This window comes from Nanorana parkeri, unplaced genomic scaffold, assembly GCF_000935625.1.
Source record: "Nanorana parkeri isolate BGI_ZX_2015 unplaced genomic scaffold, ASM93562v1 scaffold9, whole genome shotgun sequence".
NCBI classification, from domain to species: Eukaryota; Metazoa; Chordata; class Amphibia; order Anura; family Dicroglossidae; genus Nanorana; species Nanorana parkeri.
The window spans coordinates 3,577,536-3,599,183 of NW_017306277.1; the positions used below are offsets into that span (position 1 = coordinate 3,577,536).

The window sequence follows — 21,648 nt, forward strand, 5'->3', positions numbered from 1 at the left end:
AGAGAGAGAGAGAGAGAGAGAAGGAAAAAAATAAAAAAAGGGGGGAATGAGAAAGAGAGAGGGAACACAAATCTATCTGCATTAGCGATGCTGCAGAAGCCCGGAGGCTGGGGGAGAGCAGACCTTGGCGGCCTGGGAAAAGCGAACACTTGGACAGAATCTCAAATGCTCCCCTGGATTAAGAGGGACTTGGCTAACAATTAAACCTAGATATTTCCTTTTGACGCGAGCTGCTTGTCAATTGCATTGGACCAATAGAAGCTGAATAACAGATACGAGCGGATGTTAAAGGCTTTCTTTACAGCAAGTGAGAAGACAAGGATTTTTTTTGCAGGGGGGGGCAGATGTGCAGGGAGGGTACTGAGGGGTGTTATTCCATCAAGGTTAATAAACATGTGGCAGGCAGCTCCATTTAAACAAAGCTGACATAGATGAGCAGATACTCTGTGAACTGGACGAGTGCAATATGATGGCACGACTTCATAGGAGCCGTGTGATAGAAGGACTGGGCTTTAAGCAATTACAGAAGCAAATTAAAAAAAATGCTTTATTTTATAGGATCACAAAGCAGAACAGGGCTTATTTAATAACAGTGCACTGAACATGAACCAATCAGAAATCAGTTTTTATTAGCCAACCCCCCACTCAAGGTATCCCATATTCCTAGTCCAATATGGCTGATCATGATTGGCAGAAGCTGACACTCCCAGATGAGTCAAGCGGCCAGACTGGGTATTTTTGACCAATGAACAGAGCTTCCACCAGGCTGAAGTCCCAGCGGTTTGTCAACCCCCTCTCCTCGAATACACAAAAATGTGCTCAAGGAATACCCACATGCACATTAATGGAGCAATTTCTAAAGTAGCAACATTTACTGGCGGTCAGATTGGCCCATCGTGTCCAAACCTGTTGGTAGGATACCCTAAAGTTACTTATATTGTAGATGAACCATCAGATGCCTCCAAAATCGTCTCCTCCTAATCAGTTACATAATGCCATTACACTTTTGCATTTCAAATGCAACATTGAGGTCTCTAACTCATGTGGTTTCAAAATGTGGAGGTGTAGTGCCAGAATGCTCTTCTCAATCAGAGCACAACGGTGGATTTCAGAGGAATCCAAGTGTACAGGGACACCTTATGGTTCCTGCCATTGGGCCAATATGTTAAAGATACTGTAGCACACCCTACCAAAGAATTACAGTGGCCATCACCGAAGGCCCCGGGTTCGAATCCCAGTCAGGACACTATCTGCAAGGAGTTTGCATGTTCTCCCTGGGCTTGCTTAGGTTTCCTCCGGTTACTCTGGTTTCCTCCCACACTCCAAAGACATGCTGGTAGGTTAATTGGTAAATGTCCCCTGTATGTATGCATGTGAGATAGAGACCCCTAATTGAGGGCAGGGACTGATGTGAATGTGCAACTTTGCAAGGATCTGTGTAGAATTGTCAGCGCTATATAAATACCAGTAATCAATAAATAAATAATTAGTGCCTTGGAAAGCACCGAAGACAGAGGATCAGCATGAGAGCCAGGTAACTAGCAAGGATCAACTAACAAGGAAATCAGCAATAGCGGAGCCTGTATTGTACATATGAGCGACATCAGGTGACTTTATATAAAAGATCAATATATGTTCTTCAGCTATGTATGTAGCCGTTTCCTTGGTGTTCCCTTTGTGCTATACAATATATAAGTCAGATTGTAACATTAACAAAGCCGCTGATGCATCTTGTAACTGTCAATTGCTTTGCAAAAAGAAGTATTATCAACGTATTACAGAGCAGTGCACACTGTGAACTCTAGCAGCGAGGTATCAGGAAGGACCACCGAGCTCCAGTGGGTGGCGCCAGCAGCAAGCAAAACCGCACACACCGCACATCATAGTGAAAGCCAATCTACTTCATTATAATTCAAAGACAACAAACCTACAGAGCAGAATTCTGATTGGATGCTGCAGATTGGTGCATAGCACCGTTCTCTATTATTATTATACAGGATTGATATAGAGCCAACAGTTTGTGGAGCCCTTTACAATATAAGGAAGACATTACAATCACAATACAAATCAAGACAAGATGGTAAGGAGGGCCCTGCCCCTGAGGGCTCTCTTCTCTACTGTCTGCGGGTCAATAACTGATGTTTTGTTTTAATTGGCAACAAACAGTAAAATCACTTAATGGTTTCCTATGTCTCTTGTGGACTGCGCTCACCTTTCATGCCTGTCGCTGCAAATCTGAGGAGCCCCTCTACTGGCTGGATATTTCATGTCCTGCCCATTCTGCAGGAAGGAATGGCAGAAGAAGCAGGACCCCAGCCAAAAACTGGGTGGAAACAGAACCACTAACTACGGCGTCTCTAAAGCCAAAAAATATGGAGAGCTCCAACACATGCAGCATTTTAAAGGATAAAACAAAGGGAAAGGTGCAAGTACATAAAAATAGCAGTTGCCTATAACTGAAATCTAATGAACTCCTAAATTCCTGTTGTGAACTGACAACTCCAACTCTCCTGCATTGCAATCCTGAGCAATGTTCTCAGCCCTCCACTTGCTGGACTACAGAAATCCTCTTCTCCTCATTTCCATATCATAAAGGGGAGGTGTACCAGCAGGGGACAACTTAGGCAGAGCTGACAACACTGCTTGGGAATGCATTGCAGTAGTGGCCAGTGGCATCACAAGGGGGGTGCGGCCCGCACCCGGGTGACACTAATGGAGGGTTGCCAACAAAATGACTGACATTTTGTTGTCAACCCCTCTGAAAAGTCAGACACTCGGTCATGGAGCGAGAGCCCGAAAGTGTCAGGATAGAGGAGGGGACATGGCGGCATACCTCATCCCGCTGGGTGAACGCCCCCTCCTCTCCCTGCTGGCGTCCATCACCAAGATGGCCGCCAGCAGGCGTCAATTAGATGGCCGCACATGCATGATGACATGATCGTGCATGCGCGTGGCGACATCACGTGCATGGATGATGGGTCTCCGCACCTGGTGACACCTGGCCTCGGGACGCCCCTGGTAGTGGCAGAGTTGTCAGCTCACCACAGGACTCTACAGGATGTTAGGAGCTCACTAGATTTTCTGCAGACTCATCAGGTATTTTTGTGTACTTGCAGCATTGTGAAGGGGATAAAGGGTAAGTATTGTATATATACAGTAATATATACACTTTAAAGCTGAACTCCAGGAATTACACAAAAACAAACCTTGTAGTGTCTTCCCCCGATACACCCCCCATTACCCGCATTGCAAGAGTTTAATTATCATTAAGTCTAGGGATAGAGGAATACGTTGTAATACCTACCCTATTCTTTGCTCCAGCAGGCTCCCTCCATCTGTGAGACCTGTCCCACTAAGCCTCTTCCTTAAAGTGCTCAGTTCACACACTAAAAGGTCATTGCATACAATGCAGGGTGAATAGTCTTGCACTGTTAGGACAGCGAGGTCCTGCCCACAATCCGGAGCGTCAGGGAGAAAAGGAGAGCATCGGAGTGATAAATAAGGCAAGCCTTACAGCTTATTCTTGTACCCCTAGGCAAAAACGTGCACCTAACCCCGGCACTAGGGAAGGGAAGAGGAGGTATGACGACAACTGCAAGGGTAGTTTATATGTAATTCACGAAGTTCAGCATTAAAATGCACCCATTGTGTTGCCTTGTGTGTGAGTCTGTTCACTTTCATAGAATAGCCTCAACTCATTAAACTATAATGCATGTGTTATTTGGCATTGTTATTTCCAGCTCTCATTGATTAAAATGACTGTCATTCTGGCATATAATAATTGTTAGAGCTTGGTGATTTGAATCTAATATGTCATTTAGTGGATTTGAACACAAAAAAATGAAAGCAAAAAGACAAAAGAGAGTGACCATGGAACACTCGTTATCACAAGCATAGGCTCAGACCTTCATTGATGCTGAACAGTGGGAGAATGGCTGAACACACACAAGTCCATTGTTTTGCAGTCCCCCACAAGATCCATGAATCATAAAATGTCATTTGATTCATACCAATGTTTACCGCACAAGCACCAGTAATTGACTTCAGGAACAAGGTTGTATGGGCTTGTACAAAATGTCAGCTGCTCTTTGGGGAGCGATGAATTACACGTATATGAAATCACTGCAAGGTGCATTTCAGAGGATTAACAACCACCCCTGGAGTAAATCCTAATTGCAGCAGGTTGTATATACATTAGTATAATGGCCTTTCTTAAAGATATCTGAGCAGCTGTCATGATATACACCTCTTAGTGGGGAAAACCTCTCGCTGAAAGTAAATCTTTGAAGAGAGAAAAAGACCAGGGCTGGTACTACTGATCTCCTAAAAATGCCAGTTGCCTGGCTATTATGCCAACCTCCTACTGGCTCCTATACTTTCCAGTCAAGTCAAGTTCCTCCACGCCAAACTCGCTCATCCATGTCTTTATGGACCTTGCTTTGTGCACAGGTGCGCAGTCATGTTGGAACAGGAAGGGGCCATCCCCAAACTGTTCCCACAAAGTTGGGAGCATGAAATTGTCCAAAATGTCTTGGTATGCTGATGCCTTAAGAGTTCCCTTCACTGGAACTAAGGGGCCAAGCCCAACCCCTGAAAAACAACCCCACACCATAATCCCCCCTCCACCAAACTTTACACTTGGCACAATGCAGTCAGGCAAGTACCGTTCTCCTGGCAACCTCCAAACCCAGACATGTCCATCGGATTGTATGCTGGAAACGTGCACCTTGTTTTAAAAAGCTAGTCACTGTTTGCCGGGACACATTAGAGTCTTCAGCTGCCTGTGTGCTGTCCTGGGCTTCTGGTGTGTATCTGCACCTTAAGGAGGAACTGGTTACCTCCAAGCATACCCTGCCTCTAACCTATTTATTGCGGTGTATGCCCCAGAATGGGAGCTTGGGGACTTGATGGGTCAGTATGGCTCCCACTTAGATTTGCTGCAAATATATGCTCCTAACATCTCAGTTTTTGATACACAGAAGGGAATTGATCAAAACTGGAGCAGACAAAATCTGCAGCAGTTGCCCATGGCAACCAATCAGCTTCACTCTTTCATTTTCAAATCTTAACTAAACAAACTGAAGATAGAAGCAGATTGGTTGCCATGCTGCTCCAGATTTTGTCTGCTCCACTTTTGATAAATTCTCCTCATAGTGTTTGAGTGCTGGCTATTTCTACTTTGGACATCAAATATGTCTGCCTTTGTTTATCTCCATTAAATGGGGAATGGGAAGGGGGGGTAAGTTTAAGGAAGGAAGATAACATCGTTTTACTTTCAGGTCAGCTCACATAAAGTGACAAGAACTTTTGTGTACTTGCTGAAAATGTTCTTAACCAAAAAAATTAAAACGAATGCAGCCACCACATCTAAGGACTGGTAAGCTGCAATATATCCAACATTTCCTATTATCACCATTATATTAGTAATACATTACATTAGTAATGTAGTTTCCTGCATAGGTCAATTCAGATCAGGAGCGGAGGGAGCAGCACTGTAAGCCAGGCTTTGCTACACTTTACAGATAAACGTCTAATAGGAGAAGAGACAATAAAGATGACCTCATCAGCATGTTGCTGCTCCTTAACTGCCCAATTAAAGGCTGAGGCGAAGTGACATTAAAGTCTAAACCCCCCCCCCCCTAACTTGCTGCTTTAAAGGAGAACTATTGAGTTAGGGCTTTTCCCCATAGTTCTGCTTATGGTAACGGGAGGACACAAACTAGCGTCCTCCCGTCACCCTAAGCTCAGTGGACCGCGAGCTACAGCTACGCGGTATACTGAGACACCGCAGCTGAAGTGGATCCCGACAATTATGTCTGGATCCGCCCAGCTGCGTGAGTGACAGCTGGCTCTGCCTATCTAGAGGCAGAGCCAGCTGTACCCGCCTCCTCCCCCGTCCGTTTCGCCAGTCAGCGCTGGAGGATCGGAGCGGGGAGGAGGGGGCAATATAGCCACTCCCCTGTCACGGCAGAGAGCTGTGACAGGATCGAGAAGTGAGCGAACGCCGGTATGTGTTCGCTCAATTCCCGATCTACTGAGCCGACCTGTGACAGTCTCATTGTTAGGTGAGTGAAAAGCCCTCACCTCATAGTTCTCTTTTAGGGACTCACTTTAAATGATGCCTCTTGATTCAATCATCTTCTTTCCAGTAGTTTTCAGGAGTCCCTCCAGCGCTGGTGCCGGACTACTGCGTCTCCTGTGTCCCACGTTGTCTTTATGGGTGCATGTTGCCGGGCTGCCTGCATTGACTTACCCTGTGTTTCTCCTCTTCTCCGAGCCGAAGATCTCTACTGTGCATGAGCCCGCCCCATGACCCTTCACGGCTGCCCGAGAATCTTCTGAACTTCGGACGGGAGTGCGCAGCAGAGACACAGGTAATTTAACCTTTTTGGTAACTTTTTAAAATGTTTTTGCATATATCTACTGCTTGCTAGCAGTAGATACATGCAAAAAACCCAGAGGGTTTAATTATACTTCAACCAAGTTGTCTTGTTTAACTGCAATAGAGAAAAGTGAGGTCAGATCTTGGCTTTGCTTTCTGACAAGGATGTCTGGATAACAAAACTAGCGGAATTACAATGTTTTGGCAAATTAGACACAACACAAAGTTTAACTATAAATTTTGTGGTTTGCCTACCATTACTTTAAAGTATGTACCCCCTTATAAAAGCCAATATTTAATGCAGAACCAAAGCTGTAGACCTTGACATTGGCAGATTTTAAAAGTACTCCCTGGATGTATATAAATGATCTGCAGCAATCCACTATTTTTAAAATACTTAATATAAATATTTACCGGTATCAATTTTTAAGATTCATTCTCTGCTAACACTCTGAATGGTTATAATGAATTTACTGTAAGAAGAAGGCGGCGAACCCCCTGAACCCAAGGCAAGTCCCTTCTGGGATGCATGTTCCAATGGATGAGAAAGAGTAGTGTGCACAGCTTATCAGCAACTTCTTGAGGAGGAGAAAAGGCGGAGGGGTCAAGTGCTTATGCCGATTACTATGCAGACATCACGCCAATGAAGATCAGAGAGGTGACACCAATAATTTATGAATTCATTGATTTAACAGCCGTGTCTCCACAGAGTAGGATACCACTTCAATGAAAGCTTCAGATGCCTGGCAGATTATAGGAACTATAATAGTCCAAGTTATTGCGGCATTAATATTTCATCGTACGTCTGAAGAGAACCCAAGGAACGGGACTCTACAGCCCAGACATCTAGATAAGCATTTCTTAATTGTCTCAGGAAAGACACAAGCACGGAGAGGGAAATGTAACATAAGCTGCAGTATGGATGTCAGCCATTTTGTTTGCTAGAGTATTCACGGCATGCTTTGCTAGGAACCAATGACTTTACAGTGCTGAATGAAACAAAATGAAGTTAGAGGACAAGTCCCCTTGCTTACTGACTTGCATAATGTCAGGTCGTGTGCCACTGGCCTGTGAGGTGTACCGGTACCTGCAATGAATATAGGAGGTCCCGTCAGGGCAGCTGAACGAAGCTTCTTCGTTGTTAGGTGAAACCGCATTGTGTGTCATGTATGAATGTTGTCTGGAGTCCAATGAGATGGCGTGCGGTCATAAAGTGAGTCATACTCAAGCAGGGTTCCATAGAACCCTAGAGTTCCTCCAGAGGTTGCTAGGGGTCTCTTGAGCTGTGGCTAACTGACCTTCCAACTGATGGTGCCTGCATAGTTCTGAAGTCCACACCACTTGGCAGAGCCAGTGTCATCACACCATAGAAATATTTAGCTTTCTATAAAGTTGGCATTTGGACCACCACTGTAAAGGACACTTTTCCTAATGCAGGGGTTCCCAGAGACCAGGAAAAACATTTTCTAGGGTTCCAATGGGGTAAAAGAATGAGAAAGGCTGCAGTAGAGGATAGTTGGATGTGCAGGCAGGATTAAAATACATACTGCTGCAGTCACTCATTGGTCATATAAACACAAATGCAAATCTGAACTGAGCATTTGTGTTTATGTCCGTGGAGAGAGCAGAGGGAAGAGGACACGGCTTTTCGGCCACATAGGGGGACTTCTATGCCAGGCCTATTGACAGTTTACTAAAATCTTCCCGTTCTACTGGAGTAAAACTTTCTGGAACATTTAGTAAAAGAAATATTAGGCACTCCTAGGCCTCATTTACACTGCCACATACACTGCGCACAGCATTTTTTTCCCTATATGCAAATAAATGGCTCCATACACATAGCTGCGTATACACACAGCTGTATTTTTGCACTGCGTAAAAATGCGCAAAAAATGGAACCAAGATGCGTCTGGCCTTGGGATTTTTGCGTATTTTTACACGTGTGCTCGTACTGTACATTAAAGTTTCATTTAAAAATGATGCATTTTGGGATTGGATACAGTTCACGCATATACGCGCATACATACATCTATACGCATTTACAAATATGCATTCAATTTTGCTCTTGCATTGTGTGTGTGAATGAAGCCTTAGCGTGAGCATGTGAATTAAGCTGTCCATACAAGGATCACATTTTTTGTTTGTTTCCCATTCGGTTGGTGGGTGGCCCTGCAGCACCACCTAGCCCTACGAAATTCTATTTTTCAATTGTCTTTTGTCAAAGGAGCCAGGTGGAACATTGTTGTCTGAACACAGTCACTTTAGTCAATCAGCTGCAGTCACCGGCTGTCAGAACACAATAGCCGAAATGGAACATTCTTCCATCCACGCTCTTTAGAAAAGATGGGGAAATTGAGTGATTTCTCATTAAGCCTGCGGGCCTCATATTGTATGACACGGAGAGGTTAGTTTACAAACATTGCACATCCACAATCAAAATACCTGTTTTGCATTTTAGTGTGTTGCTGTTAGCAAGAAAAGGGTTGCCTGGCTCAGAAAACCCATAAAACGCATAGGGGGGAACTGGAGCAGGCAGAAACTAGAGCAGTTGCCCATGGCAACCAATCAGCATCTCTCTTCAGTTTGCTCAGTTGGGATTTGAAAATGAGAGATAGAAGCTGATTGGTTGCAATGCAAATCTGCTCTAGTATTGATAAATTCCCCCCCATAGTGTTTTTGTACCCTCAAAGTATTGCAGGCATTGAATCAGCATAACAGCCAGCCAATTAGCATTTTTAGCAATGGCAGCCTGCATATTCTCCCTGTACAGGTTTCTTTTAAAGACCAACAAAAAAAAAAAGCCCCGCTCCATAAACTAGAAAAATAACTGCATAAGCCTCATACGGTGCTGACAAATATTTCGACATCCTCGTTCTCGGTTTGACGAAATTGATGCAGAAATAAAAATCAGTTGACTTTTGATTTTTTCCAGTCGGCTGCGCTGTAATACCATTGTGAATGACTTCCTTGTGAATAATTTTGCATCTAAATCATCTGCCTGTCAGGGAGAGCAGGTCAAGGACTGGATTTATAAGCATCTTTCTGACGACAGAAAAAAATAAAAGAAATAAAAAAACATTTTAAAAGTATATTTGAAATTCTAGGGATCCAAATCACGAGAGCGTGTCAAGAGTGATTCATCTCCATCTTTGATATATTTTTTTTTCTTTCTTGTGTTGGGATGAATAGCTCATTTGTTTTGAGAGATTCTCCAGGATGAAGATCAGCAATTAATGTTGAAATATGATGATTTTATATCCAAGTGGAAACACTTTTTTTTTTTGCTTAGTGAGGTAAGACTTCTAGGAACTTTCTGCCGATGCAAACGTGTCCATTCAGGATTTCTTGCATGTGTTGCCCTGTCATTTAGTGTGATGAGGGGTTGAGAGGTTGTCAGGGACGGGGTTTGCATGTGCCATGTTTTTCCACTGAAAGGAACATAGGAAAAATACTAAAGCCAGAGGCAGGTAACCTTGGCACTCCGGCTGTTGTGGGACTACAAGTCCCATGAGGCACTGCAAGACTGACAGCCACAGGCAAGATGGGATTTGCAGTTTCACCACAGCTGGAGTACTGACTTTGCCCACCCTTGCATTACACCAAGAAGTTTTTTTCCAGGTTCAGACTTGCTAAGCTATGGGTATACTAATGGGGAGCACCATTCACACAAAGATCCTTTTCTTTTTTATTAGGAACCCTGTAAGGGAGTCATATGTGAAGCTTATAATTGTGGACGTCGTTCTGTAATTCCCAGTTGCATGGCTTTAAGGCTGGGTTTACACCGGGGCGTACGAAATATGCACGTTTGCCGCTCGTTTTTAGCACAATTTGCGGTAAAAGAAACGTGCGACAAATGCGCGTTTACGAGGGCTATCCGCCTGTATCCTAATGGATACGCGCGGCAAATACGCCCCAAAGAAGCTCCTGTACTTCTTTGGGCGTAGGGCGTTTTTCAGCGCGTTCGTACGCGCTGTAAAATGCCCGGGTGGGAACCAGACCTTAGGCAACGTAACAAATATTTGTCCTCGCACATCTATAATTAAAGTGACACTAAACGCAAGAGTTAAATCTTAAAAATGCATTCAAATACCGTAACTTTTAACAAAAATGTATCTTATTTGTGTATTACTCGGCTGTAGATCCTCAAATCATCTCTGAATTGGTGGTGACAATGTCCTTACTTCTGGAGGGTGACTACTTTTGTTCCCCATGGTCCCTGTGTGTGTTGTAAAGTAGCCCCATGATGGACTACAACATCAGTACAAATCTAAACTAAACCTGAGATTGTAGTGCATCACAGGAGTGAGCTTGGAGCGGTGACTACTTTACAACACACACAGGGACCATGAGGAACAAAAGTAGCCACCCTCCAGACAGTGTCAGCATGAATTCAGAGATGATTTGAGGATCTACAGCCGAGTGATACACAAATAAGATACATTGTTGTTAATACTTAAAGTACTTAAATGCATTCTTAATATTTAACTCTTAAGTTTAGTGTCACATTAATTCTTCAACATGAAGCTGGACTAATTTTAGTTTACTAGGGTCATCCCTAGCCAAACTACATCATACTGACCTTCTAGGTTAAAATTTCACACAGTCTTAGCAGAAGATTCAGGCTATGTTTACACCATGTCCGGACCAGATCTACAAACGCAAACGCAGTGCATTTTTGCCGTTTTTTTTAGCTTAAATGGGCTTTCAGGTTTAGTCCAGTGCGTTTGCGTGCATTTTTGATGCATCTCAGTGCATTCCAGACCAGGGAAAATTAGGCAAGCAGTATTATTTTTTGCCTGGATGGGAACGGACTGCGCTGGTGTGAACAGAGCCCATAAATACCATAGGGATACATTGTAGGGATGCACCAATAACCAATACTAGTACCGAGTATTTAGGCGAGTACATTAGGCTAATACATTGCAATGCTTTTTTGGTCCAAGAACAAATTATTCTGGTTTGGACATGGTCCAGGCATGGTGGGCACAAGTCCTCAGGACCAGAAAATGTTTATCCGCACCTGAAATGCATCCCAATGTATTCCTATGGTATTTCTGGGCTCTGTTCACACCAATGCAGCCCGCTCTGGTGTGGGGAAAAGAAAATGTGACATGCACTATTTTTTCTGGTCTAGAATGTACCAAAATGCATGTAAACACATCAAAAATGCATGCAAACACACTTGACTCCACCTGAAAGCCCATTTTAAGCCTAAAAAAATAAACGCTTCAAAAATACGTAAAAAAACGCACTGCACCACATTTGCAGAAACGCATCCAGATCTGGTCCAGACATGGTGTGAACAAGCCCTTAGCGTTATTTAAAAAAAAAAAATTAAAATGCATTATTTTGATATGCTAGCTTTATAATTATCTATTGCAACCTTTAGTATATGTCGGAGATCTGATACACGCAAGATGACCTTAGAATATTTCTGAACCAGAACCAAGAAAAAGCGGGACAACATTTCTAAAGCTTAAAGGAGAACTATGGGGTTAAGGCTTTTCCCCATAGTTCTCCATAGGGTAACAGGAGGACACAAACTAGCGTCCTCCCGTCACCCTAGGCTCAGTATACCGCGAGCTGTAGTTCGCGGTATACTGAGACGCCGCAGTATACCGCGAGCTGCTGCTCGCGGTATACTGAGACGCCGCAGCTGAAGCGGATCCCGACAATTATGTCTGGATCCGCCCACCTGCGTGACTGACAGCTGGCTCTGCCTATCTAGAGGCAGAGCCAGCTGTACCCGCCCCCTCCCCCGTCCATTCCGCCAGTCAGCGCTGGCGGATTGGAGCAGGGAATCCAGCCCCTCCCCTATCACGGCAGCGATCCATGACAGGATCGAGAGGTGAGCAAACGCCGGTATGTGTTCGCTCACCTCCCTATCTACTGAGCCGACCTGTGACAGTCTCAGGCCCCGTTCACATTGAGCGATTTATCGCGCGATTTTTGTAGCGATATCGCTCATATTTCCGCACTATATCGCTCTATGTAGCTTCACCAATACATTTCAATGTAGCTGTTCACATCTCGTCGCTCAATGTCGCTCAATATCGCTCAATATCGCTTGTAGCTCGTCGCTGGTAGCTTGTCGCTTCTACATGACCCTTTTTTAGAGCGATTTTGAGCGATATTGCTCCTGATTGCATACAGCCCAATAGGAAGATGTCGCGCGACACGTCGCTCAATGTCGCTCGTCGCTCAATGTCGCTCAAAGTCGCGCGATTTCCATGTCGCTCAGTGTGAATGGGGTCTTATTGTTACAGGTCGGCTAGAACTATGAGGTGAGTGAAAAGCACTCACCTCATAGTTCTCCTTTAAACACATAGCTGGCTAGCTAGAAGAAACCTCTGGAGGCTGGTAGGAAATGCTGAAAGGGTGCCCAAACCTTTGCACAAGCCAAAGTGTATGTTTCATTTGTCCCAGCCAGTTACCTGAAACAGGTCATGTTTAGGTTTGTTGTTTACGTTGTGTTATCATCTTTTAACTAAGACAATCAATAGAACATGTCATTCGATCAAGGGTGCCCAAACATTTGCACATGGTTATAATTAGTGATATAAGGATGTACATCCTGTATAGTGGACATAGAAGCAACATCCGGTCTTCAGCTCGGAGGTTCCCATCTACGTCTTCTGTTTCCTGGAATCCTTTCACCCAGCACTTAGCCTCTTCCTGGAACGCGGTCTAATCATGTTTTAGTAATATGATAACCGAACGATCTGACAACTGAAGGAAATAAGAGCACTTACGAACCTAAAGTGTTTACTCGGTCCTTCCAGCTTTACGTAAATCAACACGCGGCAGCAGACCGGGGCGGAGATGCATCTCACAACACTGCACCAGTTGGAAAATTGCTATCGCGGCTTCGATAGGACCGACAGCAGAAAACCATTTATCGTCTTTGCGCAGGAGGCAGATAAGAATTTGCACAGAGGTGAAAAGGTAGATAGCCTTATGATGAAGATAATTGCCTGATAGAGGATGACACGTTTTTCATGCTACAAAAGGTGCTCCAACTATTTTTGGAAATCTGATTTGAAACCCGGAAAGATAAAAAAAAATACACTTTTCATAAATAAGCGGGCTGCATGGCGGTCTTTGAGAAAGGAGCAGACAAAACAGCGAGGCGGAAAGTAACAGGTGAAAATCAGAGAAGCGCAGCCGAGTGAATAACCGAGCCGTAGTGAAGTGAGCCGAACAACGTTCAGCTATTCACTTCATCTCAGTAGAAGGACTTCGACTCAGCCGATCCAACACTTGAATCTCCGGCCGTTCACCCCTATTCACATAGGGGCCGATCTGCAGTGAGCGAATAGGATCGGCTATTGTGCTCGGTACCTCCGTGGTACCGAGAGGAATAGCAAATGGGGGGAAAAAAGTTGGGGGGAAAAAAGTTGGGGGGAAAAAAGTTGAATTTTCTTTTTTTTTAATGTAAATAAAGAATAAATAAAAAACAATAAAGATAACAAAAAACAATTGGGCGGAGCTAGCAGTGACCGCTAGCTCCGCCCAACTGTTTCCTATTGACCGTCACCTGCTAGAGTCTTCTAGCAGGGCCCGGCTAATGAACAACTGGTGATGTCACGACCGGCTCCACCCAGTTGTTATTGTTAAATGACAGATCAGCATCCCCAGGTCATTTGGGGACGATGATCTGTTATTACAACTGGGCGGAGCCAGCTGTGAGATCATGGCTGGCTCTGCCCAGGTGTCATTTGCAAGGCATACGGCCGCCCGTTCGCCCTGCTCCGGCTCATTTGAGCCGAAGCATTTGCCTTGCTCGGTCGCCTTCGGGAGCAGTACAGGATATAGTGAATAGCCCGTACAGCAGCCCTTCGGTTCTACTGAACCGAAGGGCTCCCGCAACTGAAGCTAGTTGAAAGATCAGCCGAAGCTTTGGTTGATCCTTCGGCTAGCTTTGGGAATAAACCCCTCAGTAGTTTGATCTGCTAGGCCCAAGCAACCACAGCACATGGTGGGGTGACCAAGAAATCAACACTACCTGAAGTGTCAGATCTTCAGCTGTAGGGTTCTCTATATTACCGGAGTGATGGGTGGCGCAGGTAGCAGGAAGGGCAGTATTCAATGTTTCCTTTGCGGGGACACTTTATTTTTAATCATTAATCAGTAACTGAGTGACTTTAACAAAGTATTTTGTTTTTGACAATTCGGTGCAACCTCCCACTTTGGGAACACACAGAATCTGAGTGGGTAGTTCCCCATACCAATGAGCCCCCTCCCCCCCCAGTCCACTGATACTTATGTTAGCCTTGCTCCTCTGTCACTCCATGCATCCAATGAACAATTTGGAGTGATGGGGAGCAAGCAAAGAGAACTGTCCACTTTGCCCTTAGAGGAGAACTATGAGGTGAGTGAAAACCACACATCCTCATAGTTCGAGCCGACGTGTGACAATGAAACTGTCACACGCTGGCTCAATAGATCAGGAAGTGAGCGAATGCATACCGTCGCTCGCTCACTTCTCGATCATCTCCCTGCAGAGAGCCATGACAGTCAGTCACCGATTCCCGAAACGATTCCCCCTTCCCCTCTAGTGCTGACTGGAGGATCAGAGGGGGAGGGGGCGGGCACCGCTGGCTCTGCCGCTAGATAGATAGAGCTAGCTGTCACTCACGCAGCTGGGTGGATCTCAACAGCATGGTCGTCTGCAGGGCTCTCAGTATATAGCGAGCTGTAGCTTGCGACATACTGAGCTTTGGGTCACGGGAGGACGCTAGTATATGTCCTCCTGTGACCCTTAAGAGAACTATAGGGAAAAACACTTACCCCATAGTTCTCTTTTAACTAGCGATAGATTCTCTTTCAATAAGAGTACTGGCAGTAATAACCAATGGGTACTTCCCCATACCAATGAGCAGTGGGTACTTTCCGATATTGAGCAAAGGGTACTTCACATTACCAATGAGCAGTGCGTACTTTCTGATAACAATGAGCAGTGGGTACTTCCTCATACCAATCTCGCCCCCCCCCCCCCCCCCCAGTCCACTGATACTTACCTTTGCCTTGCTCCCATCACACCATCCGTCTTATGGACAATTGGAATGACTGGGAAGCAAGGTAAAAGAGAACTGGTCACTTTGTCCTTAACTGGCAAAGTGATAGATTCTCTTTCAATAAGGATACTGACAGAAATAAATATTTACTGAGCAGAGCAGCTGGCCACAGGAAGGGAACGCCAGAATAAAAACCAGAGTCACTCAGAAGGAAAGAGGTGCCCTCTAAGCCACTTCAAAGGCATGATTTTGCAGTTTGCCTGAAGAGCAGCTCATCCAAACAATCCGAACGCCAAGCAGCCATTCTTGTCTCAAAAATAAAAGAAAGAAAAAAAACCCTTAAGACTAATTATTCTTTATGTAGGATTGTACTCCATGTGTAAATCCGCTATTTAACAAATCAAAGACTTTAGTCCACTTTTGATTAGTGCAGGTATGGGGTAGTGGTCTCACCCCTGCTTAGCGGAAACTGCTGCTTGTACAAAAGACGGCAGCGCAGCTGGACGGATCCACCAGACGGCGTCACTCTTTTATGTGCGGGATAAGCTGCTGCATAGTAATAAATCACTAAAGATACAACGAGAGGGGAGAAAACAGCATGGGCCATTGTAATTTGTACACTGAATATCCACTGCAGTACACATCAAATGGCTGCGAGAGGCCCCGTTATGAAGAACTCGCAAAATGTTTTAACTTTAAACCGTGGGATCCGGCCATGTGTTAAGCACGGTTCTTTGCCTTCACAGACTACAGGGAAGAGAAAGCTTAAAGCGGACTGATCATTAAGATTCATACTTCACTGGAATTGACAGGGAGCTTGTCGGCCATACCAATGATATTCATTTTTAAGAGTATATAAAAGGGTATTAAACCCTCGTTTGTTTTTGCATGTATCTACTGCTAGCAAGCAGTAGATATATGCAAAACTATTAAAAAAAGAAAACAAAAAACTTTTTGAAGGGTTAATACTTACCTGTGTCTTCGCCACACACTCCCGTCCGAACATCTGAAAATTTCTAGGGCGGCCGCAAAGGATCTTGGGGCAGGTGCATGCGCAGTTCAGATGCTCGGCCGGGAGATGAGGAGAGACACAAGGTAAGTATATTTGAGCAGCGTGCACCCGCAGACTCTGTGGGACATGAGCGAAGAGGAGGACAGAGAAGTCAGCGCTGGATCGGAGACCCGCACCAGCACTGGAGGGACATCTAAAAACTACAGGAAAGAAGAAGATGATCGGATTAAGAAACATCATTTAAGGTAAGTGCCTACTTTAGCACTGGGGCGAGGGGGGACACACTTTAGCCTTTAATGTCAGTTTAAGAATATTTTTAAGTTAAATAAAGAAGAACTCTATCTTGGGATAAATTAAAAATTGCTGCTTCAAAGCTCTGTCGCCTTAAGGTCAAATGATTGCGGACTATCAGCAGCAGTATGGCTGTTTCAGGGTATCGAAGACTCCAGATAAACGTGAACAATGTGCCGCGCTCACAAATCAGCTGCGTTTCTCATCTAAAATTCCATGGGTTAATATGTGCTATATATCATTGAGTGTGATAAACTTATAGTACTTCAAAACAATGATAATGATCCACTTTAAAATTCACAAATATACACAATACAGTGTAGTATACATATAAAAGTCCACTTGTGAGAAATACACCAGTTAAAAGGCGAATTGTGCTCCCAAATCTAAGATGGATATAAATAGTAAGTGATTAAACAATTCCCCCGGTGTTCCTTGTGATTTCTACCTTCCACTCCCCATAGAATAACTCTCACATCTCCATACGGCCTTATATTATAAATGTCTGGAGAACGCCACTTCCCTTTTTCAAGACACCCGATATTCAGCAATGAAAAACTACTTTTTTCACTCCACAGCTCGGGTTATATTCTCCAGTGGTAACACGCTACCAATCGAAATTAATGAATTTTAGTAGATGGAGAAAAAACAACAGGAAAGAAAAGACAGCCAGGAGAGAGAGGAGAGACAGCCAGGAGGATGAGCAAGGACAGCCAGGAGAGAGAGCAAAGAAAGACAGCCAGGAGAGAGAGCAAGGAGAGACAGCCAGGAGAGCAAGGAGAGACAACCAAGAGAGCAAAGAGAGACAGCCAAGACAGCGAGGAATGACAGCCAGGAGAGAGGGCGAGAAAAGACAGCCAGGAGGATGAGCCAGGAGAGACAGCCAGGAGGATGAGCCAGGAGAGAGAGCAAGAAAAGACAGCCAGGAGGATGAGCCAGGAGAGACAACAAGGAGAGACAGCCAGGGGAGAGAGCAAGGAGAGACAGCCAGGGGAGAGAGCAAGGGGAGAGAGCAAAGAAGTTTTTTTTTTCGTTGGTAGATCTCATGTAGCTCGTCATTTGAAAAGTAGATCTTAACAAAAAATTGTGGGCACCCCTGCTTTAGAGAAAAGCTGTCACTTTGTAACAAATGTGGGATTGTAAGGAAGGGTGGAGTCATAGGTTTTTTTTTCCAATATAAAGGACAATTGCAGCCATACATAATGTAGAAAACATTGTTCACTGCTCTTACATACTGCTTTTATTAAACAAATGAAACCGAATAGTCACAATTTATTGAATGCCATTTTTTTATACTAAAATTTCATGTGTCAACCTCTGGCTGTGCCATAGCTCACCTCCTGTCTGCTCTTAGGTCTACCGGTGGTCAACACTGCAATGTAGGTACCACCCAAGTACCTCCCTCTCATTCCCATTAGCTTACAGAGAAGAAACCTCCACTACATGTCTGATTTTAACCTTCAACTGGTCTGAGTAAACTCAGTATTAAAGCTGAACTCCAGGATAAGCAAATATTGTCAAAATACAAGAGCCATGTGTATTCTTCCTTGAATCTTGGTGAGCTTTGTGCATTTCTTCCAGATCTGTGCAGTAATCCAGCGTGAGACTTGGAGCTTCCTGTAATAAAGACCAGTCACTGTTGTTCTCTCTCCTTGTGCTAGGTGACTGGTCTGTCTCTGCCCTTTCTGTACTTTTCTGCAGGCAGCCTGTAGTGGGTGGAGCCTGTTGGGCCCTTCCCACAGCTCTGCCCTCTGCAAAGCTCAGTGGTGATGTCGCTGCCACTTTCACAAGATAATAACTGGGTTTACAAAAGCATTTGCCGCTCATATCCTTTGTGGCTACTGAGGAATATATTGAAATGAACGCTTCTGTGCCTTGAGTTCAACTTTAAAGATTAAAGGTAATTACATCCTAGTTGTATAAAAAAATATGGTTTCATGGCTTTTAATAGCATACATAAGTGAACTAAAGAGTGTTTAACAACACCGTCATTTACGCTAAACCAATTAACCACGAGTGCTCCAAACCAGTCGATATTTAAAAGATCAGTAATACTCTGAAAAGCATCCGAAGACAACCTGCCAAATTAGATAATGTCCAAGAAAACTGAAAGCTTGCATTTATTCATACCATTTCATTAAAACTTGGACACGAGGTCACGGACAAACCTCTCGCAGATTTTGGCACATTCAATGTTACGTCCATAGACCTCAAGACGCAGCGTGAGCACCAGACCAGATTTATCATGTGACCCAGCGTGATGGGAGGGGGTTAAGAGGAGAGAGATTATAGATCTTGTATTTCCAATATTCAAAGGAGAAGTATTGGGAGAATAAAATATACTCTTCCCAGGGTCAGATTTACTCTCTATGCTGTCCCAAGGCAAGGTTCCTCAATGCGCCCCCCCTGCCTGTCAAAATATTTTACTTTTTTATCACTTTTTTTAATTAACTTTTTTAACTTTTATAAATTTGTATCTTATCTTTTTATTATCTTTTACTTTTTTTATAATTTTTTAATTTACTTTTTTCTTATTATCTGTTATCTGATAATTTTTTACTTTTTTATACATTTTTTATGTTTATTTAACCTAACTTTATTGCTATTACACAGGAGCTTACAAGCCCCTGTGTGATAGTATTTGGAGGTGACAGGTTCTCTTTATTGAACCTGTCACCTCTAATACAGGGGTTTGAGCACAGTACTGTGCTGGCTCTTCTGCGACAGCTTAGATGGGAAGGTTGCGAGTGCAGCTCTCCCGTCTCAGTGTTTACACGGAGCAGAGTTGAGAATGTTGAACGATAGGAATTCCACATCCCTGCCACCCCTCCACTTCCTGCCGCCCTGAGGCCAGGGCTCGGTGGCCTTGTTGGAAATCCGGCTATGAGTCTCCCCAATACTAAGAGCCAACGTGTGACACTCCAGCTGTCACATGCCAGCTTTATAGCTCAGGAACTGAGCGATCACAAACCACTCAGCGCTCAGCTCATGGCTTCTGCCTGCAGATAGCAATGACTGTCATTCCAAGCTCCCGACAGGGATTCCCCCCTCCCCTAGCTCTGATCCTCCAGTGCTCATTGGAGGGACAGACAGGGGAGAGGGCAGGTACAACTGGCTCTGGATCCAGAGAGGCAGAGCCAGCTGTCAATCAGATAGAAGGGTGGATCCTGACATTATTGTCAGGATCTTTTCCTGACTGCAGCGCGGCTCTGCCCAGTAGCCCCCTATATGCCGAGTTTTGGGGCACAGGGGGACATTAATAAATATACTCCTGTGACCCAAAAAAGACCTAAAGCCTATAGTTCTCTTTTAAAGGAACACTCCAGTTTTATAACCTACATAATAATAGAAGCCCTTTTGTACTTTATCGTTGTTGCAACAACCTCTTTATTTCAATCCGTGAGCAGGAGATGCGCTTTTATGTAATTAAAAAAAAAAAAAAGTTCTCTTTCACAAACCTATGACCGCACTCTTCACGGCTGTGAGTTAGGATTTCCCAAAATCATCATCACCTCTGCTCCACTATCTATTTTATTCAGGACTTGATGCAAAATATAGGCAAGCCTCTGGACTGGAATATGGCATCCCTGACACAGATCAGCCTCCTGCTGCCTCCTTGTGACTTGCTACATAGTTGCAATGTTGTAATCTGCTCACTATGGAAGAGGAGACTGAGGAAATGCTACCTCCTGCCTGCAGCAGACTGGTGACTTCATCTTAGCTTAGGCCAGGGGTGGGCAACTCTGGCCCTCCAGCTGTGCTTTAATTGCAATTCCCAACATGCCTCTGCATTTGCGAGGTATGCCTGCAACTGTCAGTCCTGCAATGCATCATGGGACTTGTAGTTTCACAATAGCTGGAGGGCCAGAGTTGCCCACCCCTGGCCTAGGCAATGTCACTGGACTGGAGCATAAGGATTGCCTTTTAATGGTAAAAGTTGGATCTTTTTGATAAAAAAAAAAAAGTGCTGTTGCTGTATATTGTGACACGTGAGTTATTTGTTCAAGCACACTTGTAAAGTGACCGAAAGGTTCACCTAAAGCTTACCTCAATGGATGAGAGCTTCATCTCTAGACATTCACCTTGAGAGCTAAACCTCTAAAGAGATCCCAGGGCTGCAATGTAACCATATCACTGGAACTGAGTATAGAAAAAGCAGAACTTTCCACTTAACACTCATGTTTAAAAGAGAAGTATGGGGTAAGTGTTTTCCCCTCCTCCTCCCGTGACCCAAAGCTCAGTATATTGCGAGCTACAGTTCGTGGTATACTTAGACCGTCACAGCTGGGACGGATCCCGACATTACTGTTGAGATCCACCCAGCTGCGTGAGTGACAGCCGGCTCTGCCTAACTAGAGGCAGAGCCAGCTGTGCCCACCCCGTCCGTTCCTCCAGTCAGCGCTGGAGGATCGGACCAGGGAGGGGGACGAGTCCCTGCGGGGAGCGGTGACTGACAGTCACCCCTCTCTGCAGGGAGATGATCGAGAAGTGAGCGAGCGACGGTATGCGTTGGCTCACTTCCCGATCTATTGAGCCGACGCGTGACAGTTTCATTGTCACACGTCGGCTCAAACTATGAGGATGAGTGATTTTCACTCACCTCATAGTTCTCCTTTAAACATTTCAGCAAATGCACAAGAATAGGCTCCCCTGTACATACAAGACAGAAGCAACAATAAAACCTTGAACCCTTCTAGCAGATAAAGCTGATATAGCTCATTTTTCCTGGTGTTTTACTTTAATTTGTTCCTTATATTCTCAGTTTATTGTCCCCTCCACCCGCCATCCCTTTGCTGACACAGATACAAACTCTTACTGGGCTCCCGCTTTATGCAGTATGTTCCGCTCTAAAGTATGAAATGAATAGATTTACAGTAAGAAGATAAAATGTCTGACCCGAACTTGGTCAACTGCCGAAATGCATAATTGGCTCCAGGCGGACTGAG

At 44.5% G+C, this 21,648-nt stretch overlaps 1 protein-coding gene across 1 annotated transcript in view; it reads right to left on the reverse strand.

Moving 5' to 3' along the window:
* MAGI1 (membrane associated guanylate kinase, WW and PDZ domain containing 1) overlaps positions 1 to 21,648 on the reverse strand; it is a 432,678-nt gene that overhangs the window by 60,206 nt on the left and 350,824 nt on the right. The gene's annotated exons all lie outside the window — the stretch shown is intronic.